Source organism: Heterodontus francisci, chromosome 30 (assembly GCF_036365525.1).
Source record: "Heterodontus francisci isolate sHetFra1 chromosome 30, sHetFra1.hap1, whole genome shotgun sequence".
NCBI lineage: Eukaryota > Metazoa > Chordata > Chondrichthyes > Heterodontiformes > Heterodontidae > Heterodontus > Heterodontus francisci.
The window spans coordinates 39,375,503-39,401,234 of record NC_090400.1 but is presented as its reverse complement, the minus strand read 5'-3'; the positions used below and the strand labels follow the sequence as shown (position 1 = coordinate 39,401,234).

General features: G+C 45.0%; 1 long non-coding RNA gene across 2 annotated transcripts in view; it reads right to left on the bottom strand.

Moving 5' to 3' along the window:
* The window catches only part of LOC137346692 (uncharacterized), a 411,123-nt gene that overhangs the window by 60,809 nt on the left and 324,582 nt on the right, over positions 1–25,732 (bottom strand). The window contains exon 3 of one of the 2 annotated variants that reach the window (XR_010968752.1): positions 20,390–20,520. This is a non-coding gene — a long non-coding RNA (uncharacterized lncRNA). Of the gene's footprint in view, positions 1–3,573; positions 3,640–20,389; positions 20,521–25,732 lie in introns of those variants that run through there. The other variant, XR_010968751.1, reaches the window with a different exon arrangement.

Genomic DNA, 25,732 nt, shown 5'->3' with positions numbered 1-25,732 from the left:
ATCGGTGCAATATGTCCAATTTTTACTGCATTGGTACAAGTATGTAAAAGGCAAGTTTAGCACTGATGCCAGCTAGGGGTTCTTCCCACAAAGAGGAATCCCTGTTAGGGTAATGGAGGAAGCAACTTCTGGAATCATGCAAGCAGTGGCTGGACACTCTGATGAAAGAATCATCAAAGGGGTCTGAACAGCTTCCCCCATCCGTACTTATAGAATCACAGAATCACACAGCACAGAAGGAGGCCATTCAGTCCATCGTGTCTGTGCTGGATCTTTAAAAGAGTTATCCTATTCGTCCCATCCTGCTGCTTTTTCTTCTTAGCCCTGCAAATTTCTTTTTTTCAAGTCTATGTGCAATTCTCTTTTGAAAGTTACTATTGAATCTCTTTCCACCACTATTTCAGGGAGTGCATTTCAGATCGTAACAACTTGCTGCATAAAACAAAAATCTTTGTGACTTTCCAAAGCTGTTAATGCCTGCTTTCCTTACCAAATGAATGCTATAAAAGCTGATGCTGATATAATCGTTGCTTGGCTCAGCTATGCTACCTGCAGTGGTATGGCTAATCTCACAGTTATTAATTACACCCAGGAGCTGAGCCCGACACTATTAATAACCTATCTGTTTTAAACATAGGAGTTAATACTCTACACCTCATTAGAACATGGCCCTTAGAATTTCCCACACAGATCCCGAGATACAACATCATATAGTAAAGGATCAAATGACTAGTTATAAAGATTAATATTGCATAGCGAGTAGGGCGCACTGTTTAAAATTGCACTATAAAAAGTTTGCAGGGGGAGGTGTATGAATTTAAATTTGTGATTCAAAACCTATAGGTACTCCTTATAATTGTGGTAGGTATATTTGTTTGAGCTGGGATTCCTGTGAATAATGCAAAGTTAAATTTACCACAAACAGAATCATTTTTTAAAAATAACACTGCTATCTTAAACCATACGCTCCTTTTCAGGAGGACTCTGATTTTACACTTTTGTATTATTGTTGAAAAGTATCAATAATACTAATCATGTTTACACTGAGTTTGAGAATCCAATACCAGAACAAGCAAGGTACATTGCATTAATATAATAGTGAATACAGATATAAATAGTAAAAATATAGTGGTATTAACTACATTCACATCAGTTTTGTGTTCTTAAATTTTAAATAAATTCAATCTGTAAGTAACATTATGACTACTGTTATCCCTCCAACTTGTTTTAGAATAGAAACAATTTTCAAATGTTATAATTTAGGGAGTGTCCCATCATGCAGGGGTCATCAGCTGCATGAGTGTTCTTTGAGGTACATCTGGGCAGTGGGAGAGAATAACATGATATTCACATGTTTTCTGTTGCAAAGAGTTTGAATCAGAATCCTGAGCAGTCCCTCAGGGGTGTTGCAGTGTAAAAAGGGAATATATAGCTTGGACTCCAATGAGACAAAGAGATGAAGAGTTGACTGGAATGACTTCACTGTACTTTGTATATTAGGCTTAGCTGTTGTGTGTTTTATTTTGGCTGTATTTCACTTGAAGGACCCCTATCCCATGACCCATAAAAGCCAAGTGGACTTGCATATCTTGTAGAAATTCCTGTTTAAAGAATGCCAACATCTGTGTAGTAAACAGTGTGAAAATATGGCCAGGATTTTATGGGTCCCGCGGCGTTTTTGACGGCAGAACTGGAAGTTGGTGGAACTTTTGTTCCACTTCTGCCCTTCTTCCCGTATCGCACACAATTTTACATGCAAATAAATGGGGCAGCAACAGGCGTAGGAGACATGTGCAATAATGCGGTGGGGATGGACTTTCGTTGGTGGAACCTGCCGACACTCTGTGAAGCACCATGAGCCACATGTCAACAAATCATTCTGTGTTGCAAGCCACAAGGATCAGCAGCCTTTGGAAGCATATGCTGATTGCGGCCATAGAATAAGCTAACTATGATTTCGACATGGTTTGCCTTCATTTTCAGTTTGCACCCAAGCACCACCTCCCCATCATAATTTATTTTTGCTTGTGACCGTTCCTTTTGCCAGTCAGTACCCTGATTTCGCCTCACAGGACCCCGACATTGACAGTACTCACGACCACCTGTTTATTGTCATGCACACATCAACCCACCAACCCCTGCAATCGCCCACAGCCAGCTTCTGCATCAATAACAACCACTACACACCCCTGAACACTGCCCTCCTCCCTTGTCTGCTCCTCCACCCACCCAAATCGCACCCTGTCCTGCCCGAGTACCCTCCCCTGCTCCTCCATGCATCTGATAACCCCACCCTGTGCCCTCATGGGCTACCCTCCCCTGCGCCTCCATGCAGCCCACCCCCCCCAATGCCTTCCCTGCCATCGTCTGAGAAGAATCACACTTGCAGGTGCCGAGCCTAGAGCCAAACATCCATTCCAAAGTTGGCCTTCCTTGTGCCAATGAGTTCAAGACATGAAACCACTGACCTCAGATACAACTGCACAAAGCCAACTGGTGTACGTCACATTGAAATGAATGTGAACCGGGTGGCACGGGAATATCGTTCGCCGCTAACTTAATCTTACAGATGGGACTCATTTTGAACTAAGTGTAGGGTAATGAGTATTGATGGTATAGAAATGCAAGCAAAGCTGCAATTTGCCACCATGCAGGGGGAACCCCAGACCGTCACAAACACGCCGCTGACTTAATTGCATCACAAAAAACCACGGTCGGAAATCCGAAAACACATATCACGCTTAATTAAATCACCCTGCCCGCAACCAAAGCTGCTCTTGCAGGGCCCATAAAATTCCCCCCCCCATGTCTCTCAGAGGCTTTACAATGAAAATGTTCTGCGCAGTTTGGTAAATGGAAACTTTTACGTGACAAATACACTTTAACTTTCTGGAATCTGCTTTTATATTGAACAAAGCACTCTAGATTCACTTTTTCACTGCTAGCTACGGAGTTTACTGAGCTGATACTGTTACTATGGTAACCCTTTAGGCTGTTGTCTTCAGGTTGCCACCTGACCTATTGGACAACACAGCATCTTTAATTCAGATGAGCAGTTAGCTTGACTAAAGCAAACAGTGGCAGCGTAGTTTAATACATAAGATGGAGAATTAAGAGCAGGTTGATAAAATTAGTGATTAAATTGTATTTAAACAGACAATAAAAGTCCTTACATGATTCTCTCATAAAGGCTTGATGTTATATATAGCCACACATGAACAGCAGCGAATAATAAATGAAAGTTTAGTATGATTTTCGTAAAGAGCATGTAATTTTTTTTCTGAAAGATAACATTAATTTCTTATTTGTGGGAGCAGGGGTGCAACCACAGGTGTTGGGGAAATATGATGATTTGGTGCGTTAATGCGATGTGTCAGAGTTGTAGTTTGCTTGGACAACTATCCACGGGACCATGAGCACCTCATCTTATTTGAGCAGTCGGAGGAAAGCAATGGACAGAGGTCAAGCACTTCCTTCCCAGAGACCAAGAACAAGACTGAGCAAGTGAGAATGAATCATCCAAGATCCCACTCCCGTGCAGCATCTATATAGGCCTAAAGACAGATCACTTACCCAGCCTTCTAGGCACAGAGTGTCACTGGGCCATCTCTGAAGTCAAGAAGAACTACCACAGCTAAAAAATAACTAAAGACAAATGGTTAAACTGACTTTTCCACCTGATTAATTACAACGGTAGTGCACATTCCTTGCTAGTGTAATATTAACTATTTTCACAAGGAGTCAGATGCATTCAGTAACTTACAGGTTTTTTTCTTTGCATTTCAACTAGAATTTTAGAATCCATAGGCTGTAAGTGAATGTATTGGGAATCTAGGTTTGGAGACTATTAAAACAATTCTTTTTTTTCATGTTTTATTACTTTTCTGTGAAATATTGATGTCAAAGCATAAACAGGTTAAAGCTGAACTGAATGGTGGCCATCCTGAATGCCAATGATTTTGATTTAAAGGGTTTAACATCTTCCATGCACTATTTTGATTAAGATATTTGCGTTTAAATTGCTGGCTGTGTTATTTTAGTGCAATCTTTAACCTGTTTATTCAAACCACATTAACACAAATGCATTAATAGTGTGCTAAAATAGAGTGCAGAGGAAATTAAACTGCACACTGTAAGCAATATAAAGTTATAAGATTAAGGGCTCTCACACAATGAATATATAAGTAGACAGCATCCTTTTGGTAAAGTACCAGTTGAAACAAATGGAACAATTCAGAGTTGTTTTAAAAAGATCTGAAATTCTACAGCTATTAAAATAAGCCTTTTTTTAAATGAACACCCAGTGTTCAATGATATTTTGAATACAATGCCAATTAAGAGTGAAACTGAGAGACAGAGACAAACTGGTGACAAACTCAGTGCAACAAATGCACACTGATAACTCTACGCTCTCCGTCTCTAGCTGGATCAGTCTCAATATGGCCTTCCATTTGCTATCCTGTTGCAGTGCGGCTGTCTTTGGCTTTTTTTCCCATCAAAATTCCTAACTCTCTCTCCAGTATCTTTATCTCCCTCTGCTGTCTTTGTATTGTGACCTTTCTCTCTCTCATATCTTGGTCTGTCTTTAACTGAGGATCTTGAATCCTAGTAAAGCATTTCCCCCAGTTGTTCCTTCATTGCTACACAGAACATTTTACAGAATATTTAACAAGAGCTAACATTTTTATAGGCAGACCCACTTCCCTTCCTTCTCAGTCAAACTGCTCAGCATGCTCCCATGGTCTGTTAAATGGATTTAAAGCTACAGAAAGCAGGATGTTCATTTTTATTTTCAAGAATATTTCTGCACTACAATACAAATTATACAACAACTTGCATTTATATAGTGCCTTTAATGCATCAAAACGTCTTAAGGCACTTCATAAAAACATTATCATATAAGATTTGACACTGCACTACATAAGGGGGTGTTAGGTAGGCTTTAAGGAGTGTGTTGAAGGAGGATAGAGAGTTGGAGAGGTTTAGGGAGGAAATTCCAGGGCGTATGGCCCAGGCAGCTGAAAGCACAGCCACCAGTGGTAGAACAACAAAAATCAGGGATGCACAAGGGGCAAGAATTGGAATAGCGCAGACATCTCTGAGGTTTGCGGGGCTGGAGGAGATGGGGAGGGGTGAGGCCATTGAGGGAGCCAAAAACAAGGATGAGAATTTAAAAGTCAATATTGTAACAAAAGGATTTTTTGAAACACAAAAGGGTTTCATCCTGTCATTTAACTGTATAAGGTGGCGGAAAGTTGAAACAAAAATTGACTGTGCAACTTGATCTCCAAACATTGTAAAATGTATTATCTTGATGGAAAGTAAAACAGCCAGCTCTATCCATTCAGCAACAAGATGAATAAAATTTCTGTTCACTTATGGAATGGAGTACAGATACAGAATGCAGTACAGATAATTAAAAGTAATCTAAGTGTTTCAAGCAGAACTACAGACAGTTTTAAATGAAATGAGTACCAAGGATGACAACATGTAATAGAAATTGTTTGAAATAACTAAAAATACAGCTGCTTCAAAGCCTACCACACATATCAGGAATTATACAAGATACCTGGGTATTTTCACTGAACCCAAAGCACAAAGCATCAGAGCTTGGGATCTTAAAAGTTAATGTGCATTCAATGTGTGCATGCAGATGATATCATTCAACAGAAAATTTTCACTAATTTCCTTGGTCACATCTATTTTAACCAGTTTATCTCCCCACATGCCCTCCCCCACTTTTCTTTCATCTTTTACGTATGCAATCACATTTTTCAGATACTTTTCATAGATATATCTAGTACATGAGCTGAAAGGTATTGCTTATACCTAGTGTGCTAGCATGGCTCTTGGGGTATTGCAATATCGTGATAATAAGGACAAATTATTGTTTTCTTAAAGGAACGCTCCATTGCCATCTGACTTTTTCATCTTATTTGTTCTCAGGGCAAATCCGACAAAGTGCATTTATTGGCCATCCCTAGTTACCCTGAGAAGGTGATGGTGGACCTTCTTCTTCAACAGTGCCGAGCGGTGATGGGGCTTCCATGATGGTGTTAGGTAGGGAATTCCAGAACTTTGACCTTGTAATGATGAAGGCAAGGCAAAGTATCTCTAAGTTAGGATGGCATGTGACTTGGAGGGCAACTTGAAGATGAGGATATTGCTGCTCTTGTCCTTCTCAGTGATAGAGAGCGAGGCAGGCACTGTCGAAGTAAGCTTGGTCAGATGCTGCGGTGCATCCTGTAGGTAGTACACACTACAACCACAGTGCATTAGTGTTGGATAGGATAATTATTGAACCCAGTGGCAAGGACACCAATCATTGAACCACTCTTTATGGAAAAGAGTTAAGCTTCTTGAATGTTGTTGTGGCTGCAACTATCCAGGCAAGTGGTATTTCATCACACTTCCAACTTGGGCCTTGTGGATGATCAAGAGGCTTTGAGAAGCCAGTCATCATAGAGAACCCAGCCTCTGCCCTGCTCCTGTAACCACAGAATTGGTAACACTAGTCCAGTTAAGCTTCAAAATTGCACCATAGGAGAAGATTTTGTTTCCTTTGATAAAGGTAACCGATTGCTGCTCACCAATATTGTGCCTCCTATTTACATGGATTCCAGCAAAAAACAATTCCCAGCATGTTTAGTTGGTTGATAACAAGAACTTAGTTTGGTGTATGGCTGAGCTTTGGGGGAAATAGAGGGAATAGAAAGCAATAGTTTATGAAGTAGCATTGTACATGGGATGGATGAGTAAGAGAAATTATTGTTTGACCTAGTTCCGTTGCATTATCCCTAATTAATTTGCATTTGAATGACTTGCAAAATGGTCACTTTAAAAATATAGAGCAAGAGACAATCAGTCTTCAACACAAAGCAATCTTTATTTTCCCTCAAATTACAGATGACAGGTTATCCATAGCTATATGGCTTTTGAGCCACATTCCTAGAGTATTTCCTCCTCATTCACCTCAAATTTTTCACCCTCATTATAAAATCACAACTGCTCCAACTGTCCTTGATTTAATATAAGGGAATATTTTAGTATATTTAGCATATAGTTGCTGATATGATGATCTGCTACAACTGCAATAATCTTCATATGGTTTTTCACCAATGCGTTAGCTTGGCTCAGTTGGTAGTATCCCTGTGTCTTCAGTCAGTAATTCTTGAGTTCCATTCCTATTCCAGGACGTGAACACGCAGGCTGGGAATTTGCTTGGAGCTTCTATTCTTCACCGTCATAACTGCATTGAAATTTTTATGCGTGAACAGCTCCGAGGAAATTGCGACTCATATTCCAAGAGAATACCTAAGTGCCATACTGAGGGAATACTGCATCGGTGGAAATGGCAGCATTCATATACAATATTGAACTAAGGCTCTGTTCATCATTTTGGTGATGTAAGAGATCCCATGATATTGTGGGCTGGCTCCTCTGCTCCATCCCATCAGCCTCCTTGCTGGTTCCCCTACTCCATCCTGCCAGCCTCCTTGCTGGTTCCTCTGCTCCATCCCGCCAGCCTCATTGCTGGTACCTCTGCTCCATCCCGCCAGCCTCCTTGCTGGTTCCTCTGCTCCATCCCATCAGCCTCCATGCTGGTTCCCCTGCTCCATCCCATCAACCTCCATGCTGGTTCCCCTGCCCCATCCCATCAGCCTCCGTGCTGGTTCCTCTGCTCCATCCCATCAGCCTCCATGCTGGTTCCTCTGCTCCATCCCATCAACCTCTTAGTTGATTCCCCTGCTCCATCCCATCAGCCTCCGTGCTGGTTCCTCTGCTCCATCCCACCAGCCTCCGTGCTGGTTCCCCTGCACCATCCCATCAGCCTCCATGCTAGTTCCTCTACTCCATCCCATCAACCTCCTTGTTGGTTCCTCTGCACCATCCATTCAGCCTCCCGGTTGGTTCCTCTGCTCCATCCCATCACCCTCCATGCTGGTTCCCTTGCTACATCCCAGCAGCCTCCATGCTGGTTCCCCTGCTCCATCCCATCAGCCTCCATGCTGGTTCCCCTGCTCCATCCCATTAGCCTCCATGCTGCTTCCCCTGCTCCATCCCATCAACCTCCTTGTTGGTTCCTCTGCTCCATCCCATCAGCCTCCATGCTGGTTGCCTTGCTACATCCCATCAGCCTCAATGCTGGTTCCCCTTCTCCATCCCATCAGCTTCCATGTTGGTTCCTCTGCTCCATCACATCAGCCTCCATGCTGGTTCCTCTGCTCCATCCCATCAACCTCCATGCTGGTTCCCCTGCTCCATCCCATCAGCCTCCATGCTGGTTCCCCTTCTCCATCCCATCAGCCTCCATGCTGGTTCCCCTGCTACATCCCATCAGCCTCCATGCTGGTTCCTCTGCTCCATTCCATCAACATCCATGCTGGTTCCTCTGCTTCAACCCATCAACCTCCATGCTGGTTCCCCTGCTCCATCCCATCAACCCCCATGCTGGTTCCGCTGCTCCATCCCATCAGCCTCCACGCTGGTTCCCCTGCTCCATCCCATTAGCCTCCATGCTGGTTCCTCTGCTCCATCCCATCAACCTCCTTGTTTGTTCCTCTGCTCCATCCCATCAGCCTCCATGCTGGTTGCCTTGCTACATCCCATCAGCCTCAATGCTGGTTCCCCTTCTCCATCCCATCAGCTTCCATGTTGGTTCCTCTGCTCCATCACATCAGCCTCCATGCTGATTCCTCTGCTCCATCCCATCAGCCTCCATGCTAGTTCCCCTGCTACATCCCATCTGCCTCCATGCTGGTTCCTCTGCTACATCCCATCAGCCTCCATGCTGGTTCCTCTGCTCCATCCCATCAACCTCCATGCTGGTTCCCCTGCTCCATCACATCAGCCTCCATGCTAGTTCCCCTGCTCCATCCCATCAGCCTCCATGCTGGTTCCCCTGCTCCATCCCATCAGCCTCCATGCTGGTTCCCCTGCTACATCCCATCAGCATCAATGCTGGTTCCTCTGCTCCATCCCATCATCCTCCATGCTGGTTCCCCCTGCTACATCCCATCAGCCTCCATGCTGGTTCCTCTGCTACATCCCACCAGCCTCCATGCTGGTTCCTCTGCTCCATCCCATCAGCATCTATGCTGGTTCCCCTGCTACATCCCACCAGCCTCCATGCTGATTCCTCTGCTCCATCCCATCAACCTCCATGCTGGTTTCCCTGCTCCATCCCATCAGCCTCCATGCTGGTTCCCCTGCTACATCCCATCAGCCTCCATGCTGGTTCCCCTGCTACATCCCATCAGCCTCCATGCTAGTTCCCCTGCTACATCCCATCTGCCTCCATGCTGGTGCCTCTGCTACATCCCATCAGCCTCCATGCTGGTTCCCCTGCTACATCCCATCAGCCTCCATGCTGGTTGCCTTGCTACATCCCATCAGCCTCAATGCTGGTTCCCCTGCTCCATCCCATCAACCTCCTTGTTTGTTCCTCTGCTCTATCCCATCAGCCTCCATGCTGGTTCCTCTGCTCCATCCCATCAGCTTCCATGTTGGTTCCTCTGCTCCATCACATCAGCCTCCATGCTGGTTCCTCTGCTCCATCCCATCAACCTCCATGCTGGTTCCCCTGCTACATCCCGCCAGCCTCCATGCTAGTTCCTCTGCTCCATCCCATCAGCCTCCATGCTGGTTCCCCTGCTCCATCCCATCAGCCTCCATGCTGGTACGTCTGCTACATCCCATCAGCCTCTATGCTGGCTCCCCTGCTACATCCCACCAGCCTCCATGCAGGTTCCGCTGCTCCATCCCATCAACCTCCATGCTGGTTCCTCTGCTCCATCCCATCATCCTCAATGCTGGTTCCCCTGCTGCATCCCATCAGCCTCTATGCTGGTTCCCCTGCTGCATCCCACCAGACTCCAAGCTGGTTCTTCTGCTCCATCCCATCAACCTCCATGCTGGTTCCTCCGCTCCATCCCACCAACTTCCATGCTGGTTCCTTTGCTCCATCCCATCAACCTCCATGTTGGTTCCCCTGCTCCATCCCATCAGCCTCCATGCTGGTTCCCCTGCTCCATCCCATCAGCCTCCATGCTGGTTCCCCTGCTCCATTCCATCAGCCTCCATGCTGGTTCCCCTGCTCCATCCCATCAGCCTCCATGCTGGTTCCCCTGCTCCATCCCATCAGCCTCCATGCTAGTTCCTCTGCTCCATCCCATCAACCTCCTTGTTGGTTACTCTGCTCCATCCCATCAACCTCCTTGTTGGTTACTCTGCTCCATCCCATCAGCCTCCATGCTGGTTGCCTTGCTAAATCCCATCAGCCTCAATGCTGGTTCCCCTGTTCCATCCCATCAGCTTCCATGTTGGTTCCTCTGCTCCATCCCATCAACCTCCATGCTGGTTCCCCTGCTCCATCCCATCAGCCTCCATGCTGGTTCCTCTGCTACATCCCATCAGCCTCCATGCTGGTTCCTCTGCTCCATCCCATCAGCCTCCATGCTAGTTCCCCTGCTACATCCCATCTGCCTCCATGCTGGTTCCTCTGCTACATCCCATCAGCCTCCATGCTGGTTCCCCTGCTACATCCCACCAGCCTCCATGCTGGTTCCTCTGCTCCATCCCACCAACCTCCATGCTGGTTCCTCTGCTCCATCCCATCAACCTCCATGCTGGTTCCCCTGCTCCATCACATCAGCCTCCATGCTGGTTCCCCTGCTCCATCCCATCAGCCTCCATGCTGGTTCCCCTGCTCCATCCCATCAGCATCAATGCTGGTTCCTCTGCTCCATCCCATCATCCTCCATGCTGGTTCCCCCTGCTACATCCCATCAGCCTCCATGCTGGTTCCTCTGCTCCATCCCATCAGCATCTATGCTGGTTCCTCTGCTACATCCCACCAGCCTCCATGCTGGTTCCTCTGCTCCATCCCATCAGCATCTATGCTGGTTCCCCTGCTACATCCCACCAGCCTCCATGCTGATTCCTCTGCTCCATCCCATCAACCTCCATGCTGGTTTCTCTGCTCCATCCCATCAACCTCCATGCTGGTTCCCCTGCTCCATCCCATCAGCCTCCATGCTGGTTCCCCTGCTACATCCCATCAGCCTCCATGCTGGTTCCCCTGCTACATCCCATCAGCCTCCATGCTAGTTCCCCTGCTACATCCCACCAACCTCCATGCTGGTTCCTCTGCTCCATCCCACCAACCTCCATGCTGGTTCCTCTGCTCCATCCCATCAACCTCCATGCTGGTTCCCCTGCTCCATCCCATCAGCCTCCATGCTGGTTCCCCTGCTCCATCCCATTAGCCTCCATGCTGGTTCCCCTGCTCCATCCCATCAGCCTCCATGCTAGTTCCCCTGCTACATCCCATCAGCATCCATCCATGCTGGTTCCTCTGCCCCATCCCATCATCCTCCATGCTGGTTCCCCCTGCTACATCCCATCAGCCTCCATGCTGGTTCCTCTGCTCCATCCCATCAGCATCTATGCTGGTTCCCCTGCTACATCCCACCAGCCTCCATGCTGGTTCCTTTGCTCCATCCCATCAACCTCCATGCTGGTTCCCCTGCTCCATCCCATCAACCTCCATGCTGGTTCCCCTGCTCCATCCCATCAACCTTCATGCTGGTTCCTCTGCTCCATCCCATCAACCTTCATGCTGGTTCCTCTGCTCCATCCCATCAACCTCCATGCTGGTTCCCCTGCTCCATCCCATCAACCTCCATGCTGGTTCCTCTGCTACATCCCATCAACCTCCATGCTGGTTCCTCTGCTCCATCCCATCAACCTCCATGCCGGTTTCTCTGCTCCATCCCATCAACCTCCATGCTGGTTCCCCTGCTCCATCCCATCAGCATCCATGCTGGTTCCTCTGCTCCATCCCATCAGCCTCCATGCTGGTTCCCCTGCTCCATCCCATCAGCATCCATGCTGGTTCCTCTGCTACATCCCATCAGCATCCATGCTGGTTCCTCTGCTCCATCCCATCATCCTCCATGCTAGTTCCTCTGCTACATCCCATAAGCATCCATGCTGGTTCCCCTGCTACATCCCACCAGCCTCCATGCTGGTTCCTCTGCTGCATCCCATCAGCATCTATGCTGGTTCCCCTGCTACATCCCACCAGCCTCCATGCTGGTTCCTCTGTTTCATCCCATCAACCTCCATACTGGTTGCTCAGCTCCATCCCATCAACCTCCATTCTGGTTCCCCCGCCCCATCCCACCAACCTCCATGCTGGTTCCTCTGCTCCATCCCGCCCCAGGGCCATTTTTGCAGAGACAGTTTAGGTTTGGCGCATGCGGCGGGTGGTCGATCAAAGTAATTAAAGGTCATGTCAGGCCAATTAAAAGAGACCAACTAGGATTTTCCAGTCAGCCTCCAGGATCCTGAAGGCAGTGACAGCCAATTTAACTGCCTAGATACGGCCTCCAGGTAGGCAGACTGGGGATTGAAGGGGTGTGGCAGCACTCCAAGTTGACCTTGAGGCCCTCCCTGCCATCCTGTAGAGGGGCTCCCCTGACCCAAAGTGGTAAAGTGGTGGCCTGGCAGCATAAGCCATTTTTTAGTTTAAATTTTTAAACATTGGAGAGAGGGGATTTCCACTTTGAAGCGTCCTCTCCCTCACTTACCTTCCATTGCATCCTGCTGCTGCTTTCCAGCTGGAAGGCTCAGATTCGCCCTCCAGCTTTGCAAGCCCACCCACCGCCCTTAATTGGATGGTGAGTCCGTCCTCTGGCCATTAATTGGCGCCCCAGGGAAAATCACAATGAATGCGGGCTACTGACCCACATTTAAGCTTGATGGCTCAGAAACCTGCAGGGAAAATCCTGTCCTATGTATAGAAAAGCAGAGGGTCCTCCTGTAAAAATTACTTCCTCAACCAACAACAGTTAAAAACAGATTCATTTGTTATTGATCTGTTTGCTAGTTGTGGGACTTTACTGCTATTTTGCTATGTAACAACAGCGACTGTGATTAATTGATTGTGTAGCTTTTTGAGATTTTGTAAGGATGTAATAAGGTGCTATAGAATTGCAAGTTTTTTTCTTTCATGAAACAAACCAAATTAGCAAGGTAGGTTGCTAACTTTTTAAATGTTGCAGGCAAGTTAGTATTTTGGAAGCCAAGATCGACTCACTCCCTGGTTTCCATCATTGTTGAGGAAAGGGAGGATGCTTAGACCACAAGCTGGATCTTAGTAGAGTCTATTCTGTGCAATGTTCAGCTGAGCACTCGTGCAACCTTTACTCTCATATATCTCAGCTTAAGCAGTGACTTTGCTGGAAGAGTACATAATTGGAAATAATCGAAGACTAGTTCATTCCTTTTATTTGAATCAAGAGGTCGTATTCTCAGAGGAAACCCGAGGATTACTTTTCTTCCATTACAAGCCACTCATCATCACAGTCTCTTCTCCACATGGAGAGTCACAATCATAGATTTCTTAACAAATGTCTGCTTTTACATCGGAACAGGAGTCGGCCATTTAACCCCTCAGGCCTGTTCCACTTTTCCCTCAAGGCTGGCGAGGGAAGATTCAAGATGCATTGCATTGTTTCTTATTCTAACTCATTCCTTCTTTGGACCTCAGTCCTCCAGCAATTGGTCTCCCTTCCTTCCCTCCTACAGACAATAGGGTTTTGAGGCTTGGTGTCACCTAATCACTTCTTCCACATGCACTTTACCTTCTCCCTTACTCATTTCCACCTGGTTGTGTCCTGCACTTCAGTCCTTGGGTCCTTCACCTAAAAAAGTGGAAAGGACCTGAGTCAGGTGCATTGCTCATTTTTGCAGCCCACTTTGGAACTGCGATGGGTAACTGAGCCGGGCAAGCATAAGAAATAGATAAGTCAGGCTTTCAAGTTAATGATCGCCTGAAGTCTTATTCTCAGCCCCTCAAGCTCTTACCTTACTTGATGTGGTTTATTTTTATTATTTTTAAAGTTATAATGTGAATATCTTCCTTCCAATGCTTACACTGTCAAGCATCACATGGTGATATTCATCTTCATAAATTGCCCCATCAGAAGGCTCTTCACGAGCAATAGGACAAAGCTTAAAGTATAGCCATTTTGTCCTGCTGCATTCCAGCCCACTCAGTCACGTTTCAGCTCGTATTACCTTCATTTCTGTGGTTAAAAAGTTAACAAACATCTGAGCATAACAATTAATGATTAACAGACCCAAGCAAACATCACATTTTAAGGTCTTGCAGACTGGGGTTGCTAAGGTCAGAAGAAAAGGATTTTCTCATTACTTACACAGCAGGTTTACTGCATGAACCGCTGTTTCGGAATGAGTCAGATTTGCCTGTTGTTTCAGTAATAGCCTTGTATGTTTTAGAGATATACTTGAGACTCATCCAATAATTATTATGTATCAGCAGTGTGAGTTGGAGAGCTACCTTATGAGAGATGAATACAATCCACTGTCTCCCATCGTATTTGTACAGCTGTTATTTGCATATTCTCTGCTTAAATGAGAAACTGTAATGTGTCATTCCTATTAATACTGCAGGCAAACAAAACGTTTTAATTTCCCAGTGTTTAATTTTTCTGTTAGCTGTTTTCTGTTCCGATGTGTTATGCTCCAAATCTCATTTTCTGAGAGGATTTTGCTCATTGTGGAGGCATAGAATCAAACAGAAAGGGGCTATTTGACCCATTGGGCTGGATTTTAACAAGCCCTCGATATCGTGATCCATGGCAGGGGGTGCCTGAAGATGGCTCAGGATGAGCAGGATGAGGCCCGGCACAGATCTCAACGCCGGCAGGAGCCAGCCTGATCCTCCCGGCGGAGGCGAGGCTCCGTGGCGGGCGCCCCGCTGCTGGACGACGGGACTACAATTTAAATATGCAAATCAATCAAATTAATAAATTTAATTACACTTACCTCCAATCTTGAGGGTCGTGATGGCTGGCACTCCTGTGCCTTCAGATCCCCGTCCAGGGAAAAGCGGCGCCACATTGGTGAGGAGGTGGGAGGAGGTAAGATTGTCAGGAGAGGGGTGGGGGAATGGGGTCAAATACATATAATGGGTGTAGGGGATGGTGGGAAGGGTTAAACTTTAAACCTTGTGCAGTTTGTGGGGGGGGCGGGGGGGAGGATCAGATCTAAAAGGTAAATGTTTTGTTTTTGGTGGGGGGGGGAGGGAGGGCAAATAGTTATTGTAATTGTTTTTGGGAGGGTGGGAAAGAGGCTTAAGAAATTTATTTATTTAATTTTGGGGGCTCTTTCTTTCAAAACTTAAATATGTCGGCAGGGCTGGCCGCCCTTTTGAAATGGCAGCAACGCCATTGCTGGGGACGGAGAGCCCGTCCCCTCCATGTGATTGTGGGGGTGGTGGACCACCCTGGCTATTTAAATGAGCCGCTGCGCTTAACATCGCGGCATCTCTTTGGTGTCGCTGTTTGTTGAGCCGGGATCAGAGGCGCGCTCTCAAAATCCAGCCCATTATTCCTGTGCTAGCTCTCTGAAAGAAACACCAATTAGTCTTACTCTCCTGCTCTTTCCTGTGACCATGACAATTTTTCATATTCAATTATATATTCGATTTCCTTTCGAAGTCTACTGTTGAATCTGCTTTCACATTAAATGGAATATAATTAAATCTCCCCTTTACCTTCTTTGCTCGAGGGAGAATTGTTCCAACCCCTCTAATCTCTCCACATAACTGAATTCCCTCCAGCCTGGTACCCGATATAAAAAAAAGTATCATAAAAAGAATTTCAATGTAAGTTATGAAAAATGAAATTCTGTTGAGAATTGTTGCAAGCTGTCACACATGACATCAGACAATAGACTGAAAACCCAAGTAGCAAATCAGGTTTAAAATTCTCCCTCTTTGGCACCACCTAAAATACCTTGGGTAATTTGCCTTCGAACTTGTGCAAGTGGAAGTTTCAAACCAGCCTTGAACAGGTGTGTCTGCTAGATTTTACCAGTCCTTTGGGGATGAGCTGGGAGGCAGGAAGACTGGCAAAATGGTGCGGGAAGGCTTCAAGTGGCATGCCTATCATCTTCCCACTGCAATGCCAGTTTGCTAGTAGCAAGAAAGGTGTCAGACGGCCTGCTCATCCAAAGCCCAAATGAGCCACTTAAGTGGCCAATTAAGCGCCTCTTCCTGCCTCCACTGGCATTTTACCAGCTGCTGGGGTGGCCCTTTTTTTACACTCTGTGGCCCACAGATGGGTCCCCTGGCAGCAGTTGCTGCTGTTATGGAAGTGTTTTTTTTTCTCTGTTTAAAAACTAAGGGGGGTCTGTGTGCCTTTAAGGATGAGAGAAGTTTTAATATTCTCTGGGAACAGTGTGTACAAGCTGCAAGCCTGTTTCCTAAGCAACAGCAAGAGAATTTGATCACATGCCGTATTATATCAGTTTGACTGTGTGTAAAGACTAACTCGAACTGATTTGATCTGCAGACCAACGAAGTGTGCTCTCCTTGAAGGAAGGATTTGTCTCTCTCTTAGCAGAAAATTTACATTAGCTGAAACACATCCTGTAGGCCAAAGAGGAAAAGACCCCGGGAAAGGAATCTTTGCATCAGTGGAGGTAGCAAATTCCTTTTTACTTCCAATCTCTAAGAAGTCTCTGCCTCAGGAGTGACTTTCTGTTGCCTTTTGTGTTTCTGGAAGTTCAGGAATTCTCAGTAAAGTTTCTACTGATTGACTGCAAATTTAAAATCTAAACAGGCCTGTTGTTATACTCCTTGTTGAAAGATCTGTGTGACGCTTGCTGCAGCCGAAGTGCCGTCAATGCCTATCCATTACAGATTGTTCATCAAACTCGCCTAGAGACTTTGAGTGGTATCTGACTGTTCGACTCTGGGACTCACCGAACTGGGAACATAACCCATGAGGACTTACAACCCAGCTATTTATTTATTCCTAAGAAACAACTCTCACTTAAAACAGCATTTTAAAAACTGGTTAACTGTTGGTTTTTGAATGTATGTGTGTGTGCATGAGGGATAGGAGGAATAAAAAGTTATAAAGTCTTTTCAGACATAGCTTTATCTCAATAGTAAGATTTAGTTTATTAATAAATAGCTAATTTGTTGATGTTTAAAGATATCTGGTTTGGTGTGTTTTATTCTGGGGGTTAATAAAGTGATTGATTTGGCTAATTTTCCTGTAGGTGGGAAACTTTAATAATATCATGTCGTCTGTGGAATAGTGGGACTGAATTGACAGTGCATTACTCCCGCCTCAGTTGTAACACCACCTACATGGCAACAGTGTTGTCTCTCTTCTGCAACTCCACCCCCTCAACTCACTGGGCTCTGCCTAACGTGCCCCTACACCCCCGACCCCACTTACCTGACATTGAGGGCGCACGGCCATTGATGCTCCCTAATTCTCCAGGCGCAGCCCCAGCAGTGGCCACCACAAGTGCTGGCGATGAAGAGGCTACTGAACTACCGGCCCTTTGACTGAGCTGGCAGCTGTTGCGGGCGGGCCGCCATCCTTAATAGGGACTGCAGCCCCAGCAGCAGCCACTTAATTAGTCGCCCCCTACCCTGTAGCTTTTAGCCCCGGTGGCGGCACCCCAGTCGCCTACATAAAATTCCAGCTATAATGTTACATTTTCAACACTAAATTAATATGGGATCAATCATTTGAAACAGCATGTTTGGTTAAACAAAGTGTCTTACATTGCCCAAACTCTGAGAATGTATTATATTACATCTTTGGTTTTTCATAATATACAGTCCCTTTCCCTACCCCTCACTTTGTGAGTTTGCTCTTTTAAATTTTATTCATATAGTTCACTGTCTCCACTCAAACTGTTGCTGGGTTTGGTCATGTGATATTGTTTCATGTAACAGGAACAGATTTCTTCAATGTTCAATCAAAGCTGTGGTCGTGTCAATGACAGGAAGAACGGTCTATGGAACAATACTTTTAATGGGTTCTAATATTCCTGTATGTATTTTGCTTTCTCCCTCCCCTCTCCCGGTAGCACTGACTTGCTGGGATATAATCATTCAAAACAATGACGTAACTCTGAAACTTAGCATTCTCCTTTTATCTAAAAATGTAAATCTTACTCAAGAACATTGATGACTTTTGCACTTGTGATTTTTAGCAGCCTTCAATAGGATAACTGCCAAAAGCAGTGCAAAATCCTCCATGGTGTTGCAAATCAGAATTGTACAACTTCTTGAAAGCAGAGAAGACATATGGAATCAACTGTGAATTAAAAAACAAATATCATAGGGAAAAGAGAATCTATAAAACCGCTGTTTGACTTACACCACCTTATTTCGCCTCTTGAAAACTGAGACTTTATTGATCAGATAGATGGAAAGTGTGAAGAGTGAACTGCCAAAGCATGTAATACAAAAATGAGGATCTTGTAGGTGTTAAAATTGATTCTGTTAGGGAGAGGAGAATTTCTCACAGCTTTTACTGCAATGGGTTGTCACAGCTGGATTTTTTTTTAACCCATTCTCTTCATATTTATGCAGCTCAGACAAAAGTTTTTAATTTACACAGTCTGCATAATTTTAATTAAATGGCTTCAGAATATTTTGGGCTGTGTTTTTGCTTTTGGGCTGTCAGTGCTGGGTAGGCAAAACTTTTCAACTTTGTCATCCACTGTCAGCATTAATTACGCTAAGATAGTATACATCAGAGCAAAATAAAACTCCCACTAACCTCCCCCAACGTGCTTGCATCCATCCTAGCATCAGACAGGGTCTCTGACAGCACCACTCAGATTTTCCCATGTTCCACTCAAAAAAAAAAATCCTTATAGCTTGCCTAACGAAGAGTCTTTTAACATCAATTTGCCCCAATTTTACGTCCAATTTCAAAATATTAGCAACTCAGTTTTACAATTGAGGCATTGGTAGACCATGCACCAATGTAGGTCAGCAAGCACAGAGGCGCTGGGTGAAGGGGTCTGGGTGCGAGTTAGGATATTGGCAGTAGAGTTTCAGACAAGCTGAAGTTTGCTGAGGGTGGAAGATGGGGGGGCTGGCCATGAGAGCATTGTGTCATGTAAATGTGCTTTGCCAAATTATTTTTTTAATGCACCGATTGGAAACCTAAATTAAACTTTTAAAAAGAAGGCTGCTAAGATGGCCACCGCAATATGCATTGAAATACCCTACATACCAAGATATCGAGGTGGAGACATATGTCTGAATAGCCCTCTTCCAGAACAATGACTTGAGCAGTTTGAATGAGCTACCTGGTATCGCCTCCATTAGCAATTTAAAGTCATCTTGGAACATTAATACTAGTGGAGTTGAACCTCAAAGAGTAAACACTGAAACAATGGGACCCAAGAGAGTGGTTAGAATTCTTAGACTTTTGGGTGACATGTTAAACATAGGACCTATCTGCTCTCTCAAGTGGACATAAAAGATCCCATGGCATTATTCAAAATAGAACAGGGGAGTTCTCCTCAAGTCCTGGCCAATATTTGTCCTTCAACCAACATCATGAAAAACACTTACTTCGTGCACAAATTGGCTACTGTGCATTCCCTACATTACAACAGTGACTACATTTCAAAAGTACTTAAATGGATTTAAAGTGCTTTGGAATATCCCGAGGTTGTGAAAAGTGCTATATCAAAGTAAGTTCTTTCTTTCTTCTTAAAAAATTGCTTGAATTAGAACCTGTGGAGTCGAGGAGCAACTTGACTGTTCTTGACCCACAATTAAGTATTATTTCCATTTTGGCCAAAAGTGTCCAACATGGACTGAACTAGTTGTTGAAAGTTAATCTTGAACACATTTTCTATGTATCTAAAATATAAATAATCATCTCTATCTCATTATCAGATTAAGTGGTTTGAGTAAAATAATTTGAATCATTGTACTAAGCAAAAATGCATTTCCTGGGAGATGATGTGCACCAGGATTGAGCCACATCTGAATGTAAATTCAATGTAAATCTCTCAAATGACATTTTTCGGAGTTGGAAAGGGCATTCAAAACGTATGTTGAGCAAGACCAAACCAGCCAGAGTCATAAAGAAAAACAGCATACAGCGTCAGTAGAGAAAGATTAATTAGAATGCACACCAGGTGAGTTTAATGGAGTGTTTTGCCATTTCAACTCCAATGAAACAATTAACTTGTTCAATTGCCCATTTAAGAGAATCTACATATAGTATTTAGTGAAGGCCAATCATTGTCCTAATGTCAGTCGAGGAAAAATCATTATTGATAATTTGGAATGGCAGCTTAAGCAAAGCAAGAAGTTACCAACCCAATGAATTACTGTTTCTCTGACAAGAATTTCTTCAAATTTGCCCCCCTGTTCATTTTTTGTCACTTGAATATCTCCTGCACTTTGTTTCGCGAATCACCTCCTCTGAACTTGCAGAAGTGGGAATGCAACTCTTAAAAGGAGGTTGTGTTTGCTAATAACTGGAAAGTACAGAATCTGAGCAACTATTTGTAAATTTACCTTCAGATTCTTTGATGCCTGTCTCTGTAGAAGAGGTGAAGGCAAGGAGGGATGTTCTGTTTCCTAGAAGTGGGAAGACCTCCAATACATTGGGCCTGGAGAGAGGTGGCAAAGATGATCTGTTCCAGAACCTGGATTCAATAAAGGAAACTTTTCAGTGACCTTAAGACCAGCAAGGATGAATACATCTCTCTGTTTCTCCATTTCTTAGTAACACCTGGCAACAGTCTCCCTCCCCCTGCACTCAGAACAATTCTCTCCCCTGCATCACAAACTCCACCATTGATCAAAAGGGCACAATATATCAGTTCTTATTCACATTCCAGACACAGACTTACCTCCTGCTTGCTGCCATCACAACAGCCATTAACAGCAATCTGTCTCCACTTGGTAGTACTTGCAGATCCAGAAATTCCTTTCATGCCACTTGCTTTCCATTTAACACTTCCCCATCCTGCTTGCATCTTGCTTCTTCTCCTTTTTGGTATTTGCATTACATCCTGAAGCACTTTCCCTTTCAGTAGTCACTTACCATCTCTCATTGTCTATTTCTGCAGGACAAAATGATGCACAGCACATAGGAGAGGAGTATGACCAGGTAGGGGGGGAAGTATAACATCATGACCCATACACAGGTGGAGAAAGAAGCTGTAGAAAACTGTAGCCCTTCAAGGGCAGGGTCTGTGCTTATCATTGGCACCCAGTCATGTACCTCAAGAAAATCATTCAGCCAGCTTGACAACTTCAAGCTGCATTGTGAAGCCTGTCAGCTGCTGCTGTCCAGTCTGTCAGTGTCATGCTAACTCTTGTCCCTTTTCTCTTTTTGCTAGTTCCTTCTCAGAAGTAAAACTCTGAAGAAGACACCTCGGATTAGGACAATCCCGCTGCGGATGTATCATTGAGTATTCCTTCCCTCTCAAGCACCAACACAGAGATTGGCACCTTGAGTGGGTTGAATAGTGAGTTGGAGGGGTCTACATTTGGTGAAACACCCAGCATGAGTGAGCAGGAGCCAGTTGTGGTGACAGGGACAGTCCAAATGGCAGCTCACCAGAGGGCGAGGTCATCTCCCAGCTCTGCTAGCAGAACTCAGATGCTGACCTCAGGTCAGCGTGACAAGAAGCTGCCTTGAAGCACACAAGTAAGTATACAAGGTATTGGAAAGCCGGTCAATGAATGTCCATACCATATCTAGTATGGAAGAGTTCACTTCCAGCTTGTCTGGTGTCCTATTGCCCAGCACCAGCTCTCTGCAGTCTACTTTGGAACATGTGGTCACTTTCAGGGATGCTGCAGCTGGCCCTCACACTAAGACTCTGTGCTGTCAAACTTTGTAGCTTTGACTGAAGCCCAATCGGCTGCCACCCAGACTCTGGGCTCCAACTTATTTTCCACCTTGGAGAAACTGGTCTTTCAGAGCATCACTCATCTCCTCTCCTGCAAATTGGTGGGAATGATATGCTGCAGATTCATGAGAGTGGCAGTGACACAACAATGTGGCAGGTGTTGCCCCCTCTCAGGATGGCAGCATGTCTACTCCCTCACCAGCCCCTTAACCAAATGCTACCATGTATCAGAAGGCCAGCTCAGCCAGACTCTCAGACTTGAGCTCCAGAAGTCACTGGCCATGAGCTTCTCTTGGGTTTTAACATGAGTAATAGTGGCCTCCAACCAGCATTGATAAAGTTATTGGAAGAGCGACATGTAGGAGTAATCAAGTTACTAAGTCTTCTTACAAAAAAGCCTTTTTAGGTTGACACTTGGGTGAGAAATGAATTCAAGGCAATTATTGTGTTTGGCATTAAATGAATTACCCTTATCTCTTTGTTCTTTCCACAGCAGCTTCTGAACCTGCATTGTCCATATATGGAGAATTCTTATTGTTACCATCACCTAGTTCATGGGTTGTGTTAATTTTCTAGAGGTAACTTTTAATTTGGGAATTGAATTTTTTTAATGCAAGGCAAATAAAAACACCTGGGGCTGGATTTTATCAAGCCCACGAAGTTGGGTTCCGTGGCGGGGGGAGGGGGACGGAAGATTGTTCCAGCAGAGGCCCGCCACGGAGGCCGGCGTGGCTCCGTGGTGGTCCCTCCTCCGCTAGGCGATGGGAACTGAATTACTATATTTAAATGAACGGGATGAATACTTAAATAAACTTACCTTTAATCTTCTAGGCCCATCACGATCCTCAGTGTGGCGGCCGGCACTCCCGTGCCTTCAATTTCCGATCTGGGGTAAGCTGCGTGACACTAGTGGGGGCGTGGAGTTGTTAAGATTTTCAGTGAGGGGGGGAATGGGGTCAAATAAATGTAATGGGTGTAGGGGATGGTGGGAAGCTGTGATCTTTAAACTTGATGCAGTCGAGAGGGGGGGGGGGAGGGGGAGGTGGGTGGTGGCGGTGGTGAAGGTCAGATTTAAAAAGGTAAGTGTTTTGGGGGGGATGGGCAAAGTTGATGAAATTGTTATTGGGGGGTGGGGAAAGGAGCATTGGAAATTTAATTGATAAATTTTTGAGGGGGGTATCTTTAAAAATTTAAATATGCTGGCAGGGCTGGCTACCCTTTCAAAATGGTGCCAACGCCTGCGCACGGGCAGCTGACGCCATTGCCGGTGACAGACAACCCGCCCTCTCCGCGTGATTGGGGGGCAGGGAGGGTGTGGTGTCGGGCCGCCCTGGGCTATTTAAATGAGCCGCAGCATGCGAGATCGGGGGCGGGATTTAAAGTCCAGCCCCTGGTTTGAGAAGCTGGCAAACAAACCGATGGTGATTACAAATCAAAGGGTGGCCCATGTTTATTTAGTAAGGACATATTGGGAAATATAAAGACTCTGTACAATGGGAACTCCGCTGAAATGGTTGATGGGGACAGTGGGCTGGATTTTCTAAGCTCACCACCGAGATCAGCGGCGAGCTTTAAAAATGGCAGTCCGCCCGTGCGGACTGCGCATCGTGGATTCTCCGCGATATTCAGCATGGCAGCTCATTTAAATGGCCGGGGTGGACACCCCCCCCCCAACGACATGGAGGGAGCGGGCAGTCCATCCCCGGCAAAGTCGTCAGGCACCACTGCTCAGACATTGACACCATTTTTAAAGAGCTTCAAGCCCTACATTACAATTTACATTTTCAAAGCGATATTAAGTTAAAATTTATTTTAAAAAATTAAATAAATGTTTCTAGTCCCCTTCTTCCCCACCCCCCCCATAACCATACAATTCATTCCTTGCCCTCTCCCCCTCAAAATACTTACCTTGTATACCTGACCTTGCCCCCTCCAAAGTTCATAAACTTTTAACTTCACCCCTCCCCACCATCCCCTACACCAATCCGATTAGTTTGACCCCACTCCCCCCCACCCCACCCCCGCATCGAAATACTTACCTGCTCCCCCCCTCCCCACCAGTGTCCCGCATCGGATCCCTGGAGGGTATCCGAAGGCACGGGAGTGCCGGCCACCAGCAGCAATGTCGCTGCGGAATGGACGGCGGGAGTGGGTAAGTAATTAATACATTAATTTTAATAAATTAACATATTTAGACTTGGCTCCCATCGTTGAGTGGTGAGGGGGCCGCCACGAGGCCTCACCACTGCCAGCAATAGCGGGCCGGGCCTTCCTGGCATCAAGGCCCATGGTGGACCTCTCCCAGAGGCATTTTCCGCCGCCCGCCCCTCCCCACCACAAACTGTGACGTCAGGGGCAGTCTGTAAAATCCAGCCCAGTGTGTCTACAGCTACCTCAGTCAGGGGTTTAAATTATTCATATGATTTCCTAGATCAAAGAGAAGGTTTGGAGTTGGGAATAATTAGTTTAAATTGCTATCTGGGATATCCCATATGTACCACTTGATATGGAGATGGATGATGCAAGGGGTGTCTGTTGGTTTTTAGATCTGTGTGCTTGCTGATGCAGTCAGTCAGTTGGCTTTTAGACAAGCAGTTGGCTTTTGGAAAGCTGTTGGCTTTTGGAAGTCAGCTGGGCTCAGGAGCGGAGAGGCCATCAGGAACCAGGGGTGTTTCTCTTTTGAGGCAGGTCCGTGCTCAATCTAGGAAATCCGGATTTGTGAGGTGTTGTACGTGAACTGGAGGATTTGCCTAGCCAAAGCTAGAGGGAGAATTCCCCCGGAAATCTCAAATCTCGGAAGACAGCTAAGAAACTAAGAAAATCAAAGTGAATTCCTAAGACCTGTGGTACACTTTGGATTGGTCACAGGAGAAGTGAACAAACCACCAAGATCCTGTAATGCATAGGGGATTGTTGGGTGGAAGTAACAGTCAAATAGGAATGTTCTGATGGGATTTAGAGTTTCAAATATTCATGCTCTGTTAAGATTTTAAGTTTAAAATATAAATGTCTCAAGTTGTAGTTAAGTTAGTAGTGTTTTTCTTTGTTTAATTCTTGTAAAGCTTGTGCTTAAAATGTGAAATTGTGTGGCGTAACTCTTTCAGTAATAACTTTTAAAAAGAGAAAGTCGAATTCCCAGTTAATAGTCCCTAACGGGATCGTAACATTATTTGTAGTCAAGAAATTCTTGATGGTGTAATACCCATGAGACTTAGGCATGCAAAACATGCATAAATCTTAAAAGTCCAACTACTTTGGATTGAATCTTAATGCATGCAGTAAGACAATAGTGTCCCTGCTGTCTTGCATGTATAATAATTTGTACATTATGCCAGCTACTTATCATTTGTGTATGTGTATTCAGGTATGTTTTGCACCATGCATTTTGTACTTATTCATACAACGGCATATTTGACTAAACCAAGACCTGAGTTATGATTGCGACAAAACAAACTAAACAATGCAAGGCTTTCCACATATTGAAGCATTACAGCATGAAACTTAATCCTGAATTCTAAAAATCTGATTGAAGCTTAACTGTATTGGGAAGCAAACACTGGCAGGTATAATTAGGAAGAGAATTTGTCAAGCTCTTGACTTTGCCTAAGAATGAGAGGGCTGGAATAGCAATATCCTAACTGTTTGCACAGTGTCAATGCACACACAATGGCAATTGCAGTTCCAACCTCAAATGGATTAATATTTGATGCTGGAAGAGAAATGTGAGTTGTTCATGTTTATTTAGGATATCATGAAATACACTGAAATTTGCAATTTTATTGGTGTCCAAGGCCCCCTTTTTCCCCCTAAAGTCTTACATGTATATCTGACAGGATGAGTTAACAACCTGCCCCATTCCATGATTTGAATGCAGATTGTTTGATGTCAAGGATATGATCACACTTAAACATAATAATAAATGTCACTTTGTACCTATGAATGACATTTGAAATCTTATGGGCAACGTTTCTAATGAACATTCATATGAATTTCTGTC